Genomic DNA, 18,206 nt, shown 5'->3' on the forward strand with positions numbered 1-18,206 from the left:
TAAAGTCAGATTTGTCTCTTCGCTTCTCACTTGGAAGACGTAGTAGACAGAATATCAGTGGTGGTTTAGTCACTAAGTTGTGTCTGACTCTTGCAACCCCATGGACTGTAGCCTGCCAGGCTCTTCTGTCCATGGGATTCTCCAGGCAAGAATACTGGAGTGGGTTGTGATTTCCTTCCCCAGGGGCTCTTCCCGACCCAGGGATCGAACCCAGGTCTGCTGTACTGCAGCCAGATTCTTTACCGACTGAGCTAAAAGGGAAATCCTGGCGTGAGTCCATGAGGCAGAATACTGACACTCCCCAAAGATGCCCATGTCCTGCCCCTGGGACTTGTGAATATGTTACCTTATGTGGCAACAGGGACTCTACAGGTGGGATTAAATCAAGGACCTCGAGGAGGGAGATTTCCCTGCATTGTCCAGGTGGGCCTGACATCCATGAGGTTTTTACAGTGCTGTTTCCATCATTCTAGACCAACTAGTGGAGGCAAGCAGGCATGGTTAACCTTCCTCTCATTGAAGGCGAAGGGAGATCAGGAGCTCCAGCCAGGTCAGAGTATACACCTCAAATTTCCTGGACAAAGTCACAAAGCCAATAGGAATGTCTCTGTCCTCAGGGACCTTCCCCCGGGCATGTCCCCCAGCACAGCTGCTTCCACCTTTATCTCACCCCTCAGGTGGGAGTTGGTGGCTTCCTTCCTTCCACTGATATGGATGGCTGGGCCTACTGATCTTGGCTCCTGGAAGCCCACTTGGCCTTTGATTGTCACCTTTGAAATGCTTTTCCCAGGCTCGGCCTCAGCCTGGAGCCATGGCCTCCAGAGGGCGGGTGATGGACGAGAGAGCAGCAGTCCCAGCCATCTGCCCATCCTCAGCCTCACTCTGGGCTGGGCTGGGTGCAGGGATCCTGGGAGGCAGACACTCACCCCAGACCCATGTTAGTGATGAGGGAAGTGCCTGGGGAGGGTTATGGGTGTGTAGGGCTGAGGTTTGAATCCAGTCCATATAGTCAAAGCTATGGTTGTTCCCATAGTTAGGTACTAGGAAGTAATAGTAGGATGTGAGAGTTGGACCACAAATAAGGCTGAGCATAGAAGAATTGATGCTTTCAAATTGTGGTCCTGGAGAAAACTCTTGAGAGTCCCTTGGGCAGCAAAGAAGTCAAACAAGTCAACCCTAAAGGGAAATCAACCCTGGATATTTATTAGAAGGACTGATGCTGAAGCTGAAACTCCAATACTTTGGCCACCTGATGCAAAGAGCCAACCCATTGGAAAAGACCCTGATGCTGGGAAAGATTGAAGGCAGGAGGAGAAGGGGACGACAAAGGATGAGATGGCTGGATGGCATCACTGACTCCATGAACATGAGTTAGAGCAAGCTCTGGGAGATGGTGAAGGACAGGGGAGCCTGGAGTGCTGCAGTCCATGGGGTCACAAAGAGTTGGACACGACTGAGTGACTGAACAACAACAAAATCAAACCCAGAGCCTGAAGGCGCAGAAGCTACCCTCCCCCCGGCCCCATCTTACTGCTGAACTGCCAGCTTCTCTCAGCTCCTGGACACACAATCCTCGTCCCTGCCCCTCTGTGTCCCTGCTGAGCAGCCACTGAGGGGAACAGTATCTCCAAGAGCATTGGCACCTGCACACCTTCCCCAGGGGGTCAGAGATGCCCTCGGGGCATAGGCGCCCCTGGGGTAAGTCTCCCAGTTCCCAGTTCAGTTCTGTTCAGTCGCTCAGTTGTGTCCGACTCTTTGTGACCCCATGGACTGCAGCACACCAGGCTTCCCTGTCCATCACCAACTCCCAGAGCTTGCTCAAACTCATGTCCATGGAGTTGGGGATGCCATCCAACCATCTCATCCTCTGGTTCCCAGGCAGGGCAACAGTTACTGTCCAGAGCCTGAAATGCATAAAGGCACTGTGACCCCGTGATGGTGCCGCAGGAAAGACAGTGTGAGGCGCGAGAGGGTGCTCACATCCCAGGCCTCAGGCAAGTCCCTGTGATGGCTGCCGAGTGTGAGTTCTTGGCCTCCCGCAGGAAAGAATTCAAGAGCAAGCCTTAGTAAAGTGAAAGGACATTTATTCAGAGAGATACATGTTCCACAGACAGACTGTAGTCCATCTCAGTAGGCTAAAGGCCCCAGCGTTTTTATAGAGCTGGGTAATTTCAGAGGCAGTTGAGTGGGAGGAGTATTCCAGCTGTTTTGGGAAAAGGGAAGAGGTTCCAGGAATTGGGCCACCACTTACTTTCTGACCTTTTATGCTCGGCCTTGGAACTGTCTTGGTGACTGTGGGTGTTGTTTAGCATGCCGATGTGTTAGCAGTGAGCATATGCTGGAAAAGGTCAGTTTTCATTCCAATCCCAAAGAAGGGCAATGCCAAAGAATGCTCAAACTTCTGCACATTTGTGCTCTTTTCACACGCTAGCAAGGTAACGCTCAAAATCCTTCAAGCTAGGCTTCAACAGTACGTGAACCGAGAATGTTCAGATATCCAAGCTAGATTTAGAAAGGCAGAAGAACCAGAGATCAAATGGCCAACATCTTTTGGATCATAGAAAAAGCAAGAGAATTCCAGAAAGACATCTCTTTCTGCTTTATTGACTACACCAAAGCTTTTGTGTGGATCACAACAAACTGTGGAAAATTCTTCAAGAGATGGGAGTACCAGACCACCTTCCCTGCCTCCTGCAAAACCTGTAGTCAGGTCAAGAAGCAACAGTTAGAACCGGACATGGAACAATGGACTGGTTCCAAATTGGGAAAAGAGTCCATCAAGGCTGTATATTGTCACTCTGCTTATTTAACTTACATGCAGAGTAACAGTCTAAGTGATGATGCTGTAAATGTGATAAGGGTGCTCTTGGCTCATGGAAGTGGCCTGATCTTGCTCCTTCTTTTCTGAATCCTCATCCCTGCTCCCTAGCCTCTCCCCTGAGCTGGTGGAAGAGGGGTGAGGGCCTGGATTCCCTTCTGAGGGCTTTCTGTTTCTCTCCTGCAGGCAATTTCACTTTCCCTTTCTGCCTCTGATGGAATGGGTGAGGATCATTTCTCTGAACCAGGCAGTTGGGCTTCTCTGATGCCCTCCTTCGCTGCCCTGGGAAACTGGGGGCTGTCCTGTTAGACTGTCTTAGCGGATTGCTAGCTAATAATTGTTCTTGAACTTCAGGTATGTCACTCGACCTGCATTTCCTGCTGAGGGAGGCACTGACATGCCTTGACATCGGTTGACTTATCTGTCAACAAAGCCACTTCTACCTGCTCCCCCACCCCGCTCCTTCCGGGCCACCTCTGCCTCCACCCTCCCCTAGAACCCAACCCCAGCCTCTGTGCTGGGAGCATGACCTGCCCTGGAGAGAACCACAGAAAAAAAAAAAAAAAAAAGGGCTTTGAGAAAAGAATCAGGTCAGCATGTTTGTGAGGGTGAGTCATCCTTCCAGTGGCCACGATGAGAGGCCATGGAGATTCACAGAGATCGCCTTGACTTTGGGGTTTGACATCTAAGCCCCCTGTCCTCAGGGAAGCCACCTGTAGAGGTGGGGTAGCCCGTGCGTCTGCAGGTTTTCTGCTGCAGATCATCCGAGAGGACTCTGTGTGCCTGCCTCCCGCCCCCTAGTCCTTACCCTCAGTCACAGGCCTAGCCTGGAGAACCACCCCACCCATCCTTGGTTCTTCCAGAAGGATGGTCTGACTTTCTACCTCTTTCTCAGAGGGTCCATGACTCCAATGCCCCCTTCTTAAGTGCATCTTCTGTTCACCCATTCTCTGCACAGTAGAAGACCCCATGCCATGCCATCCTGGGTCAAGTCCCAGCAATGCGACACCATAACAGTGAACCTGATGATCATTTTGGCTCTGAGAGCCTCAATGCTTCATCTGTCAAATGGAGGCAAGGCCTTCCAGTGGGTGATCGAGGGGCGGTCACCTGCGGGATTGCAGTGGAGGCATTAGTCAACAAGGCAAAGCCGGGTGTTGCAGGGGGTGGGGGGCTCCAACTCCTGGAAGACATTGTAGCAAACAGGCCCTGTCCTCTCGCCGTCTGTCCTCAAGAAGGTGTGGGGACCAGTCGGGCAGGTCTTCAGGGAGGTGACCATGTTTGCTTTGGATCATGGGGCTGGTCTGCACACTCGCTGGCACCACACCCCATGTGTCAGCCTCCAGGAAGCAAGCTTTTCCACTGCATTTCCTACTGTTTTTCTACCAAGTTGTGTTAGGCTGGGCCAGCACCCAGGGAAGACACCCCTGAGAACCTGCCCTGTGGGAAGAACCACCCCCTCCCCCAAGTACATGCTAGCTCAGGGCTAACTCTGCCCTGGGCACTCACCCATCCCAGGACTGTGCCAATGTCCTCCGTGTGCGCTAACGTTGGTTTTCACATTTCCCCAGGGGTCTGAGTTCTCTCAGCAAATATCTACCAAGCACCTGCTCCCTGCAAAGTTCAGAGACACGTCAGCAAGCAAAGCATCTCAACATCCATGCCCAGGTGAGCCTTCCACCCTAGGCGGGGAGGCAGACCACAGAGCAGAAGGTGCCAGAAGGAGCAAGCATGGCCTCACTGAGCAGAGACTAGACGGAGATGAGACAACAGGTCATGGGCATTGTTATCCCCATGTTACAGCTGAGGAGACCAAGGTACAGAAGGACCTGGTCAAGGTCACATAGTTTGTCCTTGAACCCAAGTACTCCGACTTTGGTACATTTACAGTTTGTTCTCTAAATGAAGCATCAGGAGCTTTTCCCTAAAAAGGCCTGGGGAGTAAATGTTCTAGGCTCTGTGGGCCACATTTGACTCTGACACAAATTCTTCGTTTTTTTACAACCCTCAAAAAATGTGAAAACTATTCCTGCCTCTCGGGCAGCACAAAAACAGGTGCATAGCGTGGCTTTTTGACCCTTGCTCTAAGCCATTAGCCTTTCCAACATTCCTAATGCAGTTAAAATTTCTCAGAACCCTGCATGACCCGAGGTGAATGGTATTAATCCCATTTTATGGACCAGGAAAGTGAGGCTCAGGAAAGTGAAGTAACTTGGCTATGATTATGGAGGGCCAGAATTCCAGCCCCGGTCTGGCTGGGTCGGCAAGATCCAGGCACTTTCTCCATTCTGCTTGATGTCTTACTTTCAACGCTGATTTTTAAATCCCTGTTTTAAAATGCAACATTGAAATAAGTTAAGAGGTTGGGATTAACATATACCCCCTGCTGTGTATTAGACAGATAAGCAACCAGAACCTACTGTGTAGCACAGGGAATTCAATATTTTGTAATAACTTATTAGGGAAGAGAATCTGAAGAATATATGTGTGTGTGGAACTGAATTGTTGTACTGTACACCTGTAATTAACATGATATTATAAATCCACTATACTTCAATAAAAAATAAATAAAATGCAACCTTTATGATTCCTCAAAAAATTAAACATAGAATTGACATATGACCCAGCAACTCTACTCCTGGGTATATATTCAGAAGAATTGAAAGCAGGAGCTCAAACAGATATCTGCACACCCTGTGTTCATAGCAGCATGACTCACAGTTGCCAAGAGCAGAGGCCCCTCAAGTGTCCATGGATGGATGACTGGAATGCAGTCCAAGGAGAGTGTGGTTCATTCATTCAAGGCAATGGTATTCAAGCTTAAGAGGAAGGATATTCTGACAGCTGCTGCCACATGGATGAACCTTGAGGTCACAGTGCTCAGTGACAGAAGCCAGCCATGAAAGAGCAAATATGATTCCTCTTACACGAGGTCCCTAGAGGAGCCAAACTCATGGGGACAGCAAGCTGGAAGGTGGGGGCCAGGGACTGCGGGAGGGGATGGGAGTGGGTGTGAGAGTGAGCAGTTCATGGGGGCAGAGCTTCGGGTTGGAAAGACAAACACATTTTGCAGATGGAGCCGTGGCGATGGCTGGACAGCAGTGTGAACAGAGTTCATGTTACTGACCCGTACAGTTAAAAACAGTCAAAATGGTACATTCATGTTTTGTGTATCTTTATCACAGTTCAACAAATAAAGCCTTCACAAGAGGAATAACGCACCAAACTGATCTCCACCCACCCCTGAGTGAACGTCCATCCACGTGACACCAGCTTGGCTCAGGGAACAGAGAGACCGCAGAATCCGGGACGCGTGTGGGAGGCAGGTGAGGAAGATGGAGGCCCAGGAAGTCTCCCTCCAGGCAATGGGTGTCCCGGTGCCAGGCGTTGGGCAGGGGAGTGGCCAGATAGGTCCACGGTGCAACTTGGCAGCCCCCAAGGCCCTACCCAGGGCTTCCAGTTCCAAGTTCTAAGCTCTTTCCGTCAACCTGACCCCACAGTCCCAGTCCCTTGTACTGGGAATCAGAGCAGGGTGGGGCTTGCATTCTGAAAACTGCCCCCTTTCCACTGGTCTTCCCAGGAGGACCCGGCTGAGCCCAGCTGACGGTGCCAACCTGTTTGCCTTCATTGTTGCAGAGAAGCACCGTCACCACAGCCCAGGGAGGAGCCCCAGAGTAGGCCCTGCAGGAAGCGAGTGACCCTGAATGCACAGCGGGGCACAGGAGGCCACTGCTTACGGGAAATCGACGTTTAATGGATAATCAGCCGTGCACTGAGCCTGAGTATTTTGTGTATTTTGTTTAATTCTTGCAGTCACCCAAGGAGGAAAGAACCATCATTCCCACTTTCCAGATGAAAAAACTGAGGTTTCCAAGGGCCAGGGGGCCTGCCCAGCATCAATTGGTCAGGTGGGAAGCCCCCTCCGTGGCCCTTCTCAGTCTCTAGCACATTGGTTTGACCTCTGACCTTTGAGGGTGCAAGGGGCAAGCTCAAGTTCAGAACTTTGGTAGAAAATAATTTCTTTTGTTATATAGAAATGTCTAAACTTTATCACCCACCAAAATCATTTGACCTGTATCTCTGACTTTTTATTGCCTTGAGAATATCCTATTCACTACATTTTGAAAGCAATGTAAGAAAGAGGACAATGAAACCAACAGAACTGAAATTTACATTTTCCTTTTCCTTTTTCAGCTTCTTAAAACACAACATGCTTTAAATTAATGGCAAAAATCATTCAAGGTTTAATTAAGAATTATTTATCTATGGATTTATAAAATGTCAAAGTCCTGTTTTTGTAAAAACGTCAAAGTCTTGTTTTTATAAAAACAACAGAGATTGTGTGTCATTTATTCTGTGGGAGTGTGAGATAGGTGTTATTTAAGAAAAGTTTATTATTTGAAAATAACAAATATTTATCCTTACTACTTGAAAATGAAAGTGACATTCCCTCAATCGTGTCTGGCTCTTTGAGACCCCATGGACTATATAGTCCCTGGAATTCTCCAGGCCAGAATACTGGAGTGGGTAGCCTTTCCCTTCTCCAGGGGCTCTTCCCAACACAGGGATAGAACCCCGGTCTCCCATATTGTAGGTGGATTCTTTACCAGGTGAGCCACCAGGGAAGCCCAAGAATACTGGAGTGGGTAGCATTTCCCTTCTGCAGTGGATACTCCTGACCCAGGAATGGAGCTGGGGTCTCCTGCATTGCAGGTGGATTCTGTATCAACTGAGCTACCAGGGAAGTCCAAGTAAACCAATTTATTGTATTTTGTTTTGATGTAATTAACCTCGATCATTTGTTTGTTTTTAAGATTTTATTTATTTATTTTTGGCTGCACTGGATCTTCTTCGTTCTGCACAGGCTTCCTCTAGTTGCAGAGAGGAGGGGCTACTCTGTAGTTGTGGCGCGTAGGCTTCTCACTTTGGTGGCTTCTCTTGTTGCGGAGCATAGGCTCTAGAATGTGTGGGCTTCAAAGTTGTGGCTTGAGGGCATATGGAATCTTCCTGCTCCTGGGATCGAACATGTTCCCTGCATTGGCGGGCAGATTCCTATCCACTGCATCACCAGAGAAGTTCAACCCTGCTGGTCTGTACTTTTTAAAAATTGTGATAATTCATTCAGGGTAAGGCTAGAATTTGTCTTTTCACTATCTATAAAAAATTTTTGCTAAATAGAGTATAATAGGACTCCACAATATGTATACAAGCTGCTTAGAAAAGCATTCTTTTTTTTACTGACTCTTACTGACTGTAAAAATAACTATTTACAATGAGACAACTGGGAGTTTAACATAAACATACATTTTTATTGGAAATTGTCTTTAATTGCTAGGTTAATCCTAATCACATTACTTTGAAATTTAAAACTACATGTTTTAAAATAATAATGTTCACTTTCTATAGATTCACCGTAATGTTTCTCCAATTAGTCCGTGTTGTTTCGGTTGTTACTCAGTCGCTAAGTCGTGTCCAACCCTTTGTGACCCCACAGACTCCAGCACACCAGGCTTCCCTGTCCTTCACTCTCTCCTGGAGTTTGCTCAGAATCATGTTCATTGAGTCAGTTAGTCTATATTACTCTTTAAACAAAAAATTAAGCCTGTTCTGGAAGCCAAGCTCAGACGGAGCACCTCCTGGCACTCTTTGGAGAATGGCTACAGTTTCCAGCCCAGTGGGAGCTCCCACCCCAAACAGTGGCTCTGGAAGTACCCGTCCGTGCTGGGTGACTTAGATCAGGCTCCTGGTCGTGGTCTGTCCCACCCCTGAGTGAGCTCTGCAGAGGTCGCAGCTGCCTGCCCTTAAGGAGGAGGCCAGTAACAGGAGAGCTGGGTCACCACTGGGCACCTGTGCTGTGCTGGGCATGCAGCGGACACGGGTGAGGAGCACAACCAGGAAGAAGGCATGGGCTGGGTGGATGCTCCTGATGGGAAAAGAGAAGGACATCTGCAAGAAGTTCGATGACAAGGGAAGAGAGACGGTGACAAGAGTTTAGCTTCTAGGGCCAGCATGTTGAAGAAGGGGTTTTTCAGTGCAAGAAGTCTTGAGCAGCCGTTGAGGGTGGAGCCAGCCAAGAGAGTATTAAATTGTGTCCTGCTAAGAGATACGTCCATCCCCTAAGCCCCAGTATCTGTGAACGTGACCTTATTTAGAAGCAGGGTCTTTGCAGATGTAATCAAGTTAACATGAGGTCATACCAGGTTAGGATGAGCTCTAAACCCAATTGAACTGGTGTCCTTAAAAGGAAAAAGAAATGTAAACACAGACAGAGGGAGGACAACGTGACGAGACACATGGAGGAGACGATCACGTGACGATGGAAGCAGATCTCAGTGAGCCATCTACAAGCCAAGGGACACGGGGGACTGCAGTCACCGCCAGAAGCTAGGAGTCAGGTTCGAAAGGAAGCCTTCAGATGAAACTAGCTAGCCCGGCCCACACCTTGATCTCGGACCTCTGGCCTCCAGAACTGTGAGGAAATAAATTTCTGTTGGTTAAGCCACCAATTTGTATCATTTGTTATGACAACCACAGGAAACATACATGAATTAAGCAGATGGGCTCTGACATCTCAGAACTGGACATAAAAATCAGATGTGACCTTGTGGTCTGAGCAAAGGGATGAGAACAGGCTACCCCTCCCTTCCACGCTCACCCCTGGGGCAGCAGGGACCTGAAGAATTCCTTGGGGGGTGGGGGTGATATCTGCTGGAGAATCTCCTGTCCACTACCAAAGAAGGCGTGTCCGAGGAGTGTCAGGACAGGATAGGAAACCTCTGTCTGGTCAGAGAAGCTCCCAAACTCCTTTGCTGCCTAAATACCAGCATTTAGGTTCCACTGGGAAAGAAAATAAAAAGACTGCAGAAAACAGCAGGAAACAGAGCATTGGGTGGATGGTTTCCATTTTCCCAGGTGTCTGTGTCATCAGTCCAACATGCTGGAACCCCTCATTTGTTACCGGGTGGCTGACTGCACAGCCATAAATCCACCTGTACCAACCCATAAACCTGCCAAAGCCAGGAGGTGACTCTAACTTAGTCACGTAAGCCTGTGCTCAGACTTCAGCTGGTTCAGTGGCCAGGGTCATCGCCGCCACCGGACACAGCAAAAAGGAGAATCTCAGGCAACCTAAGGTACCTGCCCTGATGTCCACATGGCTGGGTTTGGGTTTCTAAAGCCAGCTCAGAGGGAGTGTTCATATTTTCTCCTGAGAGGAGAGTTTGTAATTTTTATGAAGATGATTCTTCCTCCCTTTTTAATTAATTTTTATAACATTCTTTTAAAAGTCAGTGTTGCAAGGCTTGTTTGTCACCACACCCCTTCCCATCTACCATTCCCTCCCCATTGAGTTACTTTCAAATGTCTTAACTGTTTTATATTTTAATCTTTACCTTCACATTTTTAACTAACATGATTACTACACTATTTCTTGTTTGTTTGTTTTTGCCATCTTAGCTCACTTATTAAAGTACCCTCCACCATCCTCCGTACACTCTCAGACTCTTCCACACTACTTATCATCTTCACAATTATATCACAATCTTTGGCCAAATCACTGTTTAGGATTGGCATTACTATGACTCCGTAAATGTCACAAGAAAGCCTCTTACAGCACTAAGATACTCTTTCTTTTCTTGTGCAAATTTTTGTTTTTCCTGAAGTTAATTATTGACTCATTTTTTTTCATACACTTAATTTTTTATGTACTATGGACCACTTGGGCTTCCCCAGTGGCTCAGATGGTAAAGAATCTGCCTGCAGTGTGAGAGACCTGGGTTCAATCCCTGGGTCAGGAAGATCCCCAGGAGAAGAGCATGGCAACGCACTCCAGTATTCTTGCCTGGAAAATCCCATGGACAGAGGAGCCTGGAAGGCTACAGTCCATGGAGTTGCAAAGAGTCAGACACAACTGAGCCACTAACACACATACATGGACCACTTCTTCCCCAGTGTTGCTGCCAAGTCATTTCAGTCGTGTCCAACTCTGTGTGACCCCATAGACGGCAGCCCACCAGGCTCCGCCGTCCCTGGGATTCTCCAGGCAAGATCACTGGAGTGGCTTGCCATTTCCTTATCCAATGCATGAAGGTGAAAAAAGAAAGTGAAGTCGCTCAGTCGTGTCTGACTCTTAGCGACCCCACGGACTGCAGCCTACCAGGCTCCTCCATCCATGGGATTTTCCAGGCAAGAGTACTGGAGTGGGGTGCCATTGCCTTCTCCGTCCCCAACGTTAGAATCTGACAAAGCTGAAAAACTCATCCCAACCAAATCATGCACATCAGGTAGGCATGCATGTCTCGTTTTGTTGTTTGTTTCTCCGGTGGAGACATCCTGACTGGAGCTCCCTGTCCTCCCATTTGTATCTGGACTGGCTGACTTTTTGGCTGTGGCATAGATGTCCTCCCAAGAGTTCCCTTCAACTTCAGTGAGAATGTCTTTGCATTTTTCTGTGCTATATACAGTGTGTCCTGGGTCCCATGTCTTTCTCTTTCTAGGTTTATTTTCTTACTCAAGTGAAGCACACCCTCCAGTAGCTTCCTAAGAAAGGATGCATGTGGGGTGCAATTTTTAGTTCTTAAAAATGTTACTTATTTTCAACATCTTTATTCTGTCCTTTATTTGACAGTTTGTACAGATAAAGAATTCCAAGTAAAACTTTTTAGAATTTTGAAGGCATTGCCCCCACTATTTTCTGCTTTCCAATATTATTAATACTATAACACTATTGAGAAATTCTGATGCATTGAATATCCCACTGTTTTTCTTCTATAAATGTTTAGAATTTTTTAACCCCTTGTGTTTTGAAATTTCAACATGATGCACCTTGTTTCATGTTTTATTGAGAAACTTGGTTCACACCTTCAATCAGGAAAATCATGTCCTGCAATTCCAGTAAATTTATTTGCATTGTTTCTTTGACAACTTTTTCTTCTGTTAAGCATCAATCTTCATTGTTGACCCAGAACAGCCAAAAAGCAAAATAAATACAATTTCTTTAAAAAAATAAATAAACAACTCACAATGCTAAGTGCTAGTGAGGTTGCAAAGCAAATGAAGTTTGCATAAATCACTGACAAGAGCACAGAATACTATAGCCACTTTGGAGAACAGGTTGGTAGTTTGTCTCTCACTTCTTTTTTTTTGGTTGTGACATGCAGCTTGTGGGATCTTAGTTCCCCAAGCAGTGTCCGTGCAGTGGAGGTGCAGAATCCTCACCACTAGACTGCCAGGGAAGTCCCAGATTGGCAGTCTGCAATGCGGGAGACCTGGGTTCAATCCCTGGGTTGGGAAGATCCCCTGGAGAAGGGAAAGGTTATTCAGTCCAATATTCTGGCCTAGAGAATTCCATAGACTGTACAGTCCATGGGGTCGCAAAGAGTCCGACATGACTGAGTGACTTTCATTTTTACTTTCAGGATGAAGTTAAATATAGACTCACCAAATGACCTAGCAAGTCTAATCTTAGATATTCACCCAAGAAATAAAAACTAATGTTTACAGGGACTTCCTTGGTGGCCCAGCGGTTAAGAATCCACCTTGCAATGCAGGGGACTAGGGTTCAATCCCTGGTCAGGGAACTAAGATCCCACAGGCCATGGAGCAGCTAACCCCTCACTGCACTAGAGAGTCCATGCACCACAATGAAAGATCCCACATGCTAGCAACTAAGATCTGATGTGCACGCATGCTCAGGTCTGTCTGCCTGTTTTCAGCCCCACAGACTGCAGCCCGCCAGACTCTTCTATCCATTGGATTTTTCCCAGCAAGAATATTGGAGCGGGTTGCCATTTCCTCCTCCAGGGGATCTTCCCAACCAGGGGTCACACCTGTGTCTCTTGCACTGGCAGGTAGATTCTCTACCACTGAGCTACCTGGGAATCCCCTTAGGACCTGATGCAGCTAAATAAATAAATATTTTTAAAATAAAACTAATGTTTACACCAAAACTTGTATACAAATGTTTATGGCAACTTTATTCATAATCACCCCAAACTAGACAAACCAACAGTCTATCTATCAGCTGGATGACAAGGAAGACACTACAGACATGTATGTGCAACAACACGGACTCGACACAAATGCATTACGCTGCATGGAAATGCCACATTCAACAGCCACATCCTCCCAATGGAAGTGGGAGGTTCCATTGAGATGGCATTCTGGAAATTCATTCAGTGGAGACTGGAATGGTCACTGGTTGCCAGGGGCTAGGGCGGAAGCAGGAGGCTGACTGTAAAGGGGTAGGGAACGGTTCGGGGTGGTAGACGTCTGTTCTGGATTGTGTGGTGGTAACACAACTGGGTACATGAGTCAAAACTCGTGCAGAACTGAGTTTTACCCTATGCCAGTTGTATCCCAGTAAAGTGTTTATTGCTAAGTCGTGTCTGACTCTTTGCAGCCCCATGGACTGTAGCCCACCAGGCTCCTCAGTCCATGGGATTCTCCAGGCAAGAAGACTGGAGTGGATTGCCATTCCCTTCTCCAGAGGATCTTCCCAACCGATGGATCAAACCCGGGTCCCTCCCATTTCGGGTAGATTCTTTACCATCTGAGCCACCAAGGAAGCAGTTGAGGGACTTCTGTGGTGGTCCAGTGGGTAAGAGTCCACCTTGCAATGCAGGGGACGATCCCTGGTCAGGGAACTAAGATCCCACACGCCGTGGAGCAACAAAGCCCATGGGCTGCAACTACTGAGCCCCTGTGCCACAACTAGAGAGTCCACGCATCAAAGAAATACCCTGCATGCTGCAACTCAGACCTGAGGCAGCCAAATAAATAAATCAGTTTAGCAAAATAAAATATTTCTGTTACTTTCTAAAAAATAATAATATATAAGTTGAAGTCACATACACATGGGAAATGCACTCTCTAACTGTATTTTGAGTCCTTGAGAAGATGAACAGTCACGGTCCTGAGTCAACGTCCTGCAGGACATTATCCAAGAGGATTCTCCCTCCCAGACTTTTTCCAAGTGACAGGCTGGACACACGTCACCCTTGATGATCTCAAAGCCCTGGTACAGACAGTCTACGATCTGCAGGAGGTTAGGCCACGCCCTCTCTAGAGGCGGTCCTGGGCAGCAGTCACCTTGCTTGGCATCTATGTTTCTTTGCAAAAGGCAGCCTCCTCCACCAGCTTCGTGGACTGACTCAGGTCTTCTCCAGGCCAGGAAATGAGGAGGGAGGACAGGATGCCTGTGGTCCACACCCTCTGGGAAAGGGCAGCTCCCGCTGGGGAGGGACATTGAGTTCCCACCTGGGGACAGTGTGGCCCCCACCCACAGGGCCTGATGCCAGCCAAGGGACCACAGCCACCATCATGAAGGCGAGCTCTGGTTCAGACTCGGACTGTGTCCATTTCACGAGACCACTTGAAGGAGGGGTGCAAGGTCTCCATGTGCAGCGGGGGCCTGCAGAGGAAGACAGAAATTGGCATGCTTCCTTCAGACCTTCGCCCTTGGCCAACAGTGTGCCAGGGGGTCAGAGCCCAGTACCAGGCAGAATCAGAGGATCAGAGTGTGGCAGGGTCCAAGCCCCTCCGCTCACTTCCAGTACAACAGCCTTCCAGGTGTTTGCCAAGCACAGTTAGGAAGGTGACTCACTCAGCCCACGTTGGGGATGCTCACGCAGAGCACAGGCTGCCGAGGAAGGTGCCAGAGCACGTGGGTACTGTTCCTCCTCTGGCTCCATGGGGCGGCTCCAGGAGGGCCCTGCCCTGCCCCCACCCCATGCAGAGGATGTCCCTGGGCCTACTATAGGCCAGTCCAGCTGCTAAAAATAGTCCCAGTCTGCAGCCAGAATCAATAAACATCATCACATTTTCCACAGCAGGCAGCAGCACAGATGACAAGGGAAATCATGGTGACTTTCCTAGTCTTCCCTGTGCAGCCTGCCCGCGGCAAAGGGGAGCTTTTTGAACAGGACTGAGGCCCCTGAATCTCACACTGCAGCTCCAAACGCTTTCCAGAGGTAGGTCAGGCAGGACCATGGTGCCAACATGGGAGAGGAGCTAGCCTCACACTTTTTTCGTATTCTGTGACATTTAAATCACATGTTTCTTATTTCTGAAAAGACCAAATGAATGACAATGTAGATAAAACAAGTCTACAAAATTGGTCTACAAAGGGATAGTTCCTTTTGTGAGACAAGTTCTTACCAAGCGAACCTTGTAAGTTTTAAAAATATACTGTTTCTCGGGGCTTGGAGGTCCAAAGTTTAAGAACCCACCTTCCAATTCAGGGGACACTGGTTCAATCCCTGGTTGGGGCGCTAAGATCCCGCATGCCCCGGAGTAACTAAGCCTACATGCCACAACTAGAAAAGAGCCCAAGCACTGAGACAAGCACCCATCACAAAGTTTAAAAAATTAAAAAAAAAAAACAAAAACCAATAAAAAAGAAAGTATATTCAGTTTCTCAAAAAGTCCTGGTTGGTGTGCAACCATTTCATAAATGAGAACATAAAATCAGGTATAATATTACCCCTTGATCAACGTACTATTTAAAAAGCTTTCTTCCCCCATGTCTGATGAATTAACTCCCCCTATTGTGACTGCCTTAATATTGTTGCTGTTGTTTAGTCACTAAGTCATGTCTCACTTTCAGACCCCATGGACTGCAGTATGCCAGGCTCCCCTGTCCTTCATTATCTCCCAGAGTTTGCTCAAACTTATGTCCGTTGAGTCACTGAGGTTAGCTAACCATCTCATCCTCTGTTGCCTCCTTCTCCTCCCACCTTCAATCTTTCCCAGCATCAGAGTCTTTTCCAATGCATCAACTTTTTGCATTAGGTGGCCAAAATATTGGAGCTTCAGCTTCAGCACAGTCCTTCCACTACATATTCAAGGCTTATTTCCTTCAGAATGGACTGGTTGGATCTCCTTGCAGTCCAAGGGACTCTCAAGAGTCTTCTCCAACACGACAGTCCAAAAGCATCAATTTTTTAGCGCTCGGCCTTCTTCACAGTCCAACTCTGACATCCGTACACTACTACTAGAAAGATAAAGCACCCCGAACTGGGGCTCGAACCACAGAAACTTACTCTTAGCTCTAGAGACTCGAACTCCAAAATTGAGGCACGAAAAGAGCCACGCTCTCTCTGAAGTCTCCAGGGGAGGGTCCTTCCTGGCCCCTGCCAGCATCCTTGCCATCCTTGGCTGGCAGATGCATCACCCAGTCACATGGACGTCTTCTCCTGTGTCTTCTCACTGCCTCCCTCTGTAGCTGTCTGTCTAATTTTCCCTTTTTTAAGGATGCCAGTCATATCAGGGTAGGGTCCACACAATGCCTCATTTTCTTTCATTTTTCTAAAAGGCTGCTATGTTGCTGTGCTCTGTTGCTCAATTGTGTCTGACTCTTTGCAATCCCATGGACTGTAGCCCACCAGGCTCTCTTGTCCCTGGAATTTCCCAGACAAGAATACTGGAGCGGGTTGCCATTTCCTCCTCCACGAGATCTTCCCAACCAGGGATCAGACCCCCATGTCTTACATCTCCTGCATTGGCAGGCAGATTCTTTATTACTATGCCACCTGGGAAGCCCCTTTTTGCAAATAAATTGGTTAATTCCAGGTGGTGTAGAATTCAGGATAGAACAAAGACTAAAGAACACTCTGGCAGGAATATTCTGGGCTGGGTTTTTGTGTGTCTCACAGCTAAGGTAGGAATGGCTGAGAAGTACTAAAGACAAGATGAGCCAGCGTATGATTTTTTTTTTCACACAAGTTTATTATTCAATGGACAATAGGTTCCAAGACAACGCTTCCTTCTATTATCAGCTCTAGGTGGCAACAGACGTCATGGCAGGACATCCAGGTGTTTAAACAAGAACGGAATGAAGGATCGCCATTGCCTTAGGCACAAGGAACAGCTTACTTTTTGCCAGATTTCTTAATTCCACCTGTGGTCAAGCGGCCTCTCCCCACAGCCCTCGCTTTTAGTTCCTAGAGTTTCTTCTGCTCCTCCTTCTGTATCTGCTGGAACTCATCTCATCCATCTTCTTGGCTTTCTTCTTGGGCTGCTTCAGGGGCTGCTTCTTGCCTCCTTCGAGGCCCGACATGGCGCCTGCCATGCCTCATTTTCTTTTGATCACCTCTATAAAGACCCTGAATCCCCATAAGGTCATGTTCTGAGATATAGGGGATAAGAACCCCAACATGTCTTTGGGGGATCACATAAATAATTCATAGCACTAGCTTCTCCTGGAGGAGCAGAGGTGGGAGAGGGAGGAGAGACATGTGGGAAGATGTGGGGAGAAGCCTAGCCTGCTCCAGGCATGCCCACTTCATTTTTGTGGTTTGTACCCATGAAACATGCAGGGCAGACAGAGCAAAAGAATTAAAATACAAAGCCAGAGTACAAACCCTGATGGTGCCAAAGATGCAGTGGTGAGAACATTACCTGAAGAAGTTGTTTTTCTGTTGTTGTTCAGTTGCTAAGTTATGTGCAACTCTTTGTGACCCTGTGGATTGCAGCACGCCAGGCTTCTCTGTCCTTCACTATCTCCCAGAGTTTGCTCAAACTCAGGTCTATTGAGTCAGTGATACTATCTAACCATCTTATCCTCTGCCTTCCCTTTTTGCCTTCAATCTTTCCCAGCATCAGGGCCTTTTCCAGTAAGTCAGCTCTTCCCATCCCAGGTGGGCCATCCCATCCCAGGTGGCCAAAATATTGGAGTTTCAGCTTCAGCATCAGTCCTTCCAATGAGTATTCAGGGTTGATTTCCTTTAGGATTGACTGGTTTGATCTCCTTGCTGTCCACGGGACTCTCAAGAGTCTTCTCCAACACCACAGTTCAAAAGCATCAATTCTTTGTCATTCAGCCTTCTTTACGGTCACAACTCTCACGTCCGTACGTGGCTTCTGGGCAAACCATAGCTTTGACTATATGGACCTTTGTTGGCTGATGACTTTTTGTGATTTGTCTCAAAAGTGTTTGGGGTCTGAAGTCCATCCAGTCTGGGTCAAGTTTCAGGTGGGGCAGTAGGTCATGGGCCCTGGAAGAGCATCTGGCTCCCGGGGCACAGGCCTGGGGAGACCCAACCCCTGGCAGGTGGGCCCTAGTGACTTTCCCAGGAGAAGAGAAGCATTGGTTCAAGGTTACACGTGGCCTGTTCCTGGCTCTGTGGATGGAGCATGCTGTTACCGTCTGCAATGCAGCGGGTCCTTTCAGCAGCACCATCCATGTTTCACAGCCCATGAGGCTGCCAGCCAGGTCTCAGGCTTTGGAGGTATTGGCCTCTGAGGCTAGGAAGCCTCAACCTTAAAACCTGGTACCGGAGAAAACACAGACAAGGCTGTCCGTTGCGGCCCATCCGTCCTCCCTGTGCTGACATGACTCAAGAATCACATGACGCTTTGAGTGCCTTTGTTCAGAAGCAGCCTGGGGATG

The 18,206-nt window shown here is 47.9% G+C and overlaps 1 pseudogene; it reads right to left on the reverse strand.

The window, feature by feature from the left end:
* Positions 1-16,530: 16,530 nt before the first annotated feature.
* On the reverse strand, positions 16,531-17,282 carry LOC113895468 (annotated as a pseudogene).
* Between the last annotated feature and the right edge of the window lie 924 nt (positions 17,283-18,206).

Source organism: Bos indicus x Bos taurus, chromosome 1 (genome assembly GCF_003369695.1).
Source record: "Bos indicus x Bos taurus breed Angus x Brahman F1 hybrid chromosome 1, Bos_hybrid_MaternalHap_v2.0, whole genome shotgun sequence".
In the NCBI taxonomy this organism is placed as follows: domain Eukaryota; kingdom Metazoa; phylum Chordata; class Mammalia; order Artiodactyla; family Bovidae; genus Bos; species Bos indicus x Bos taurus.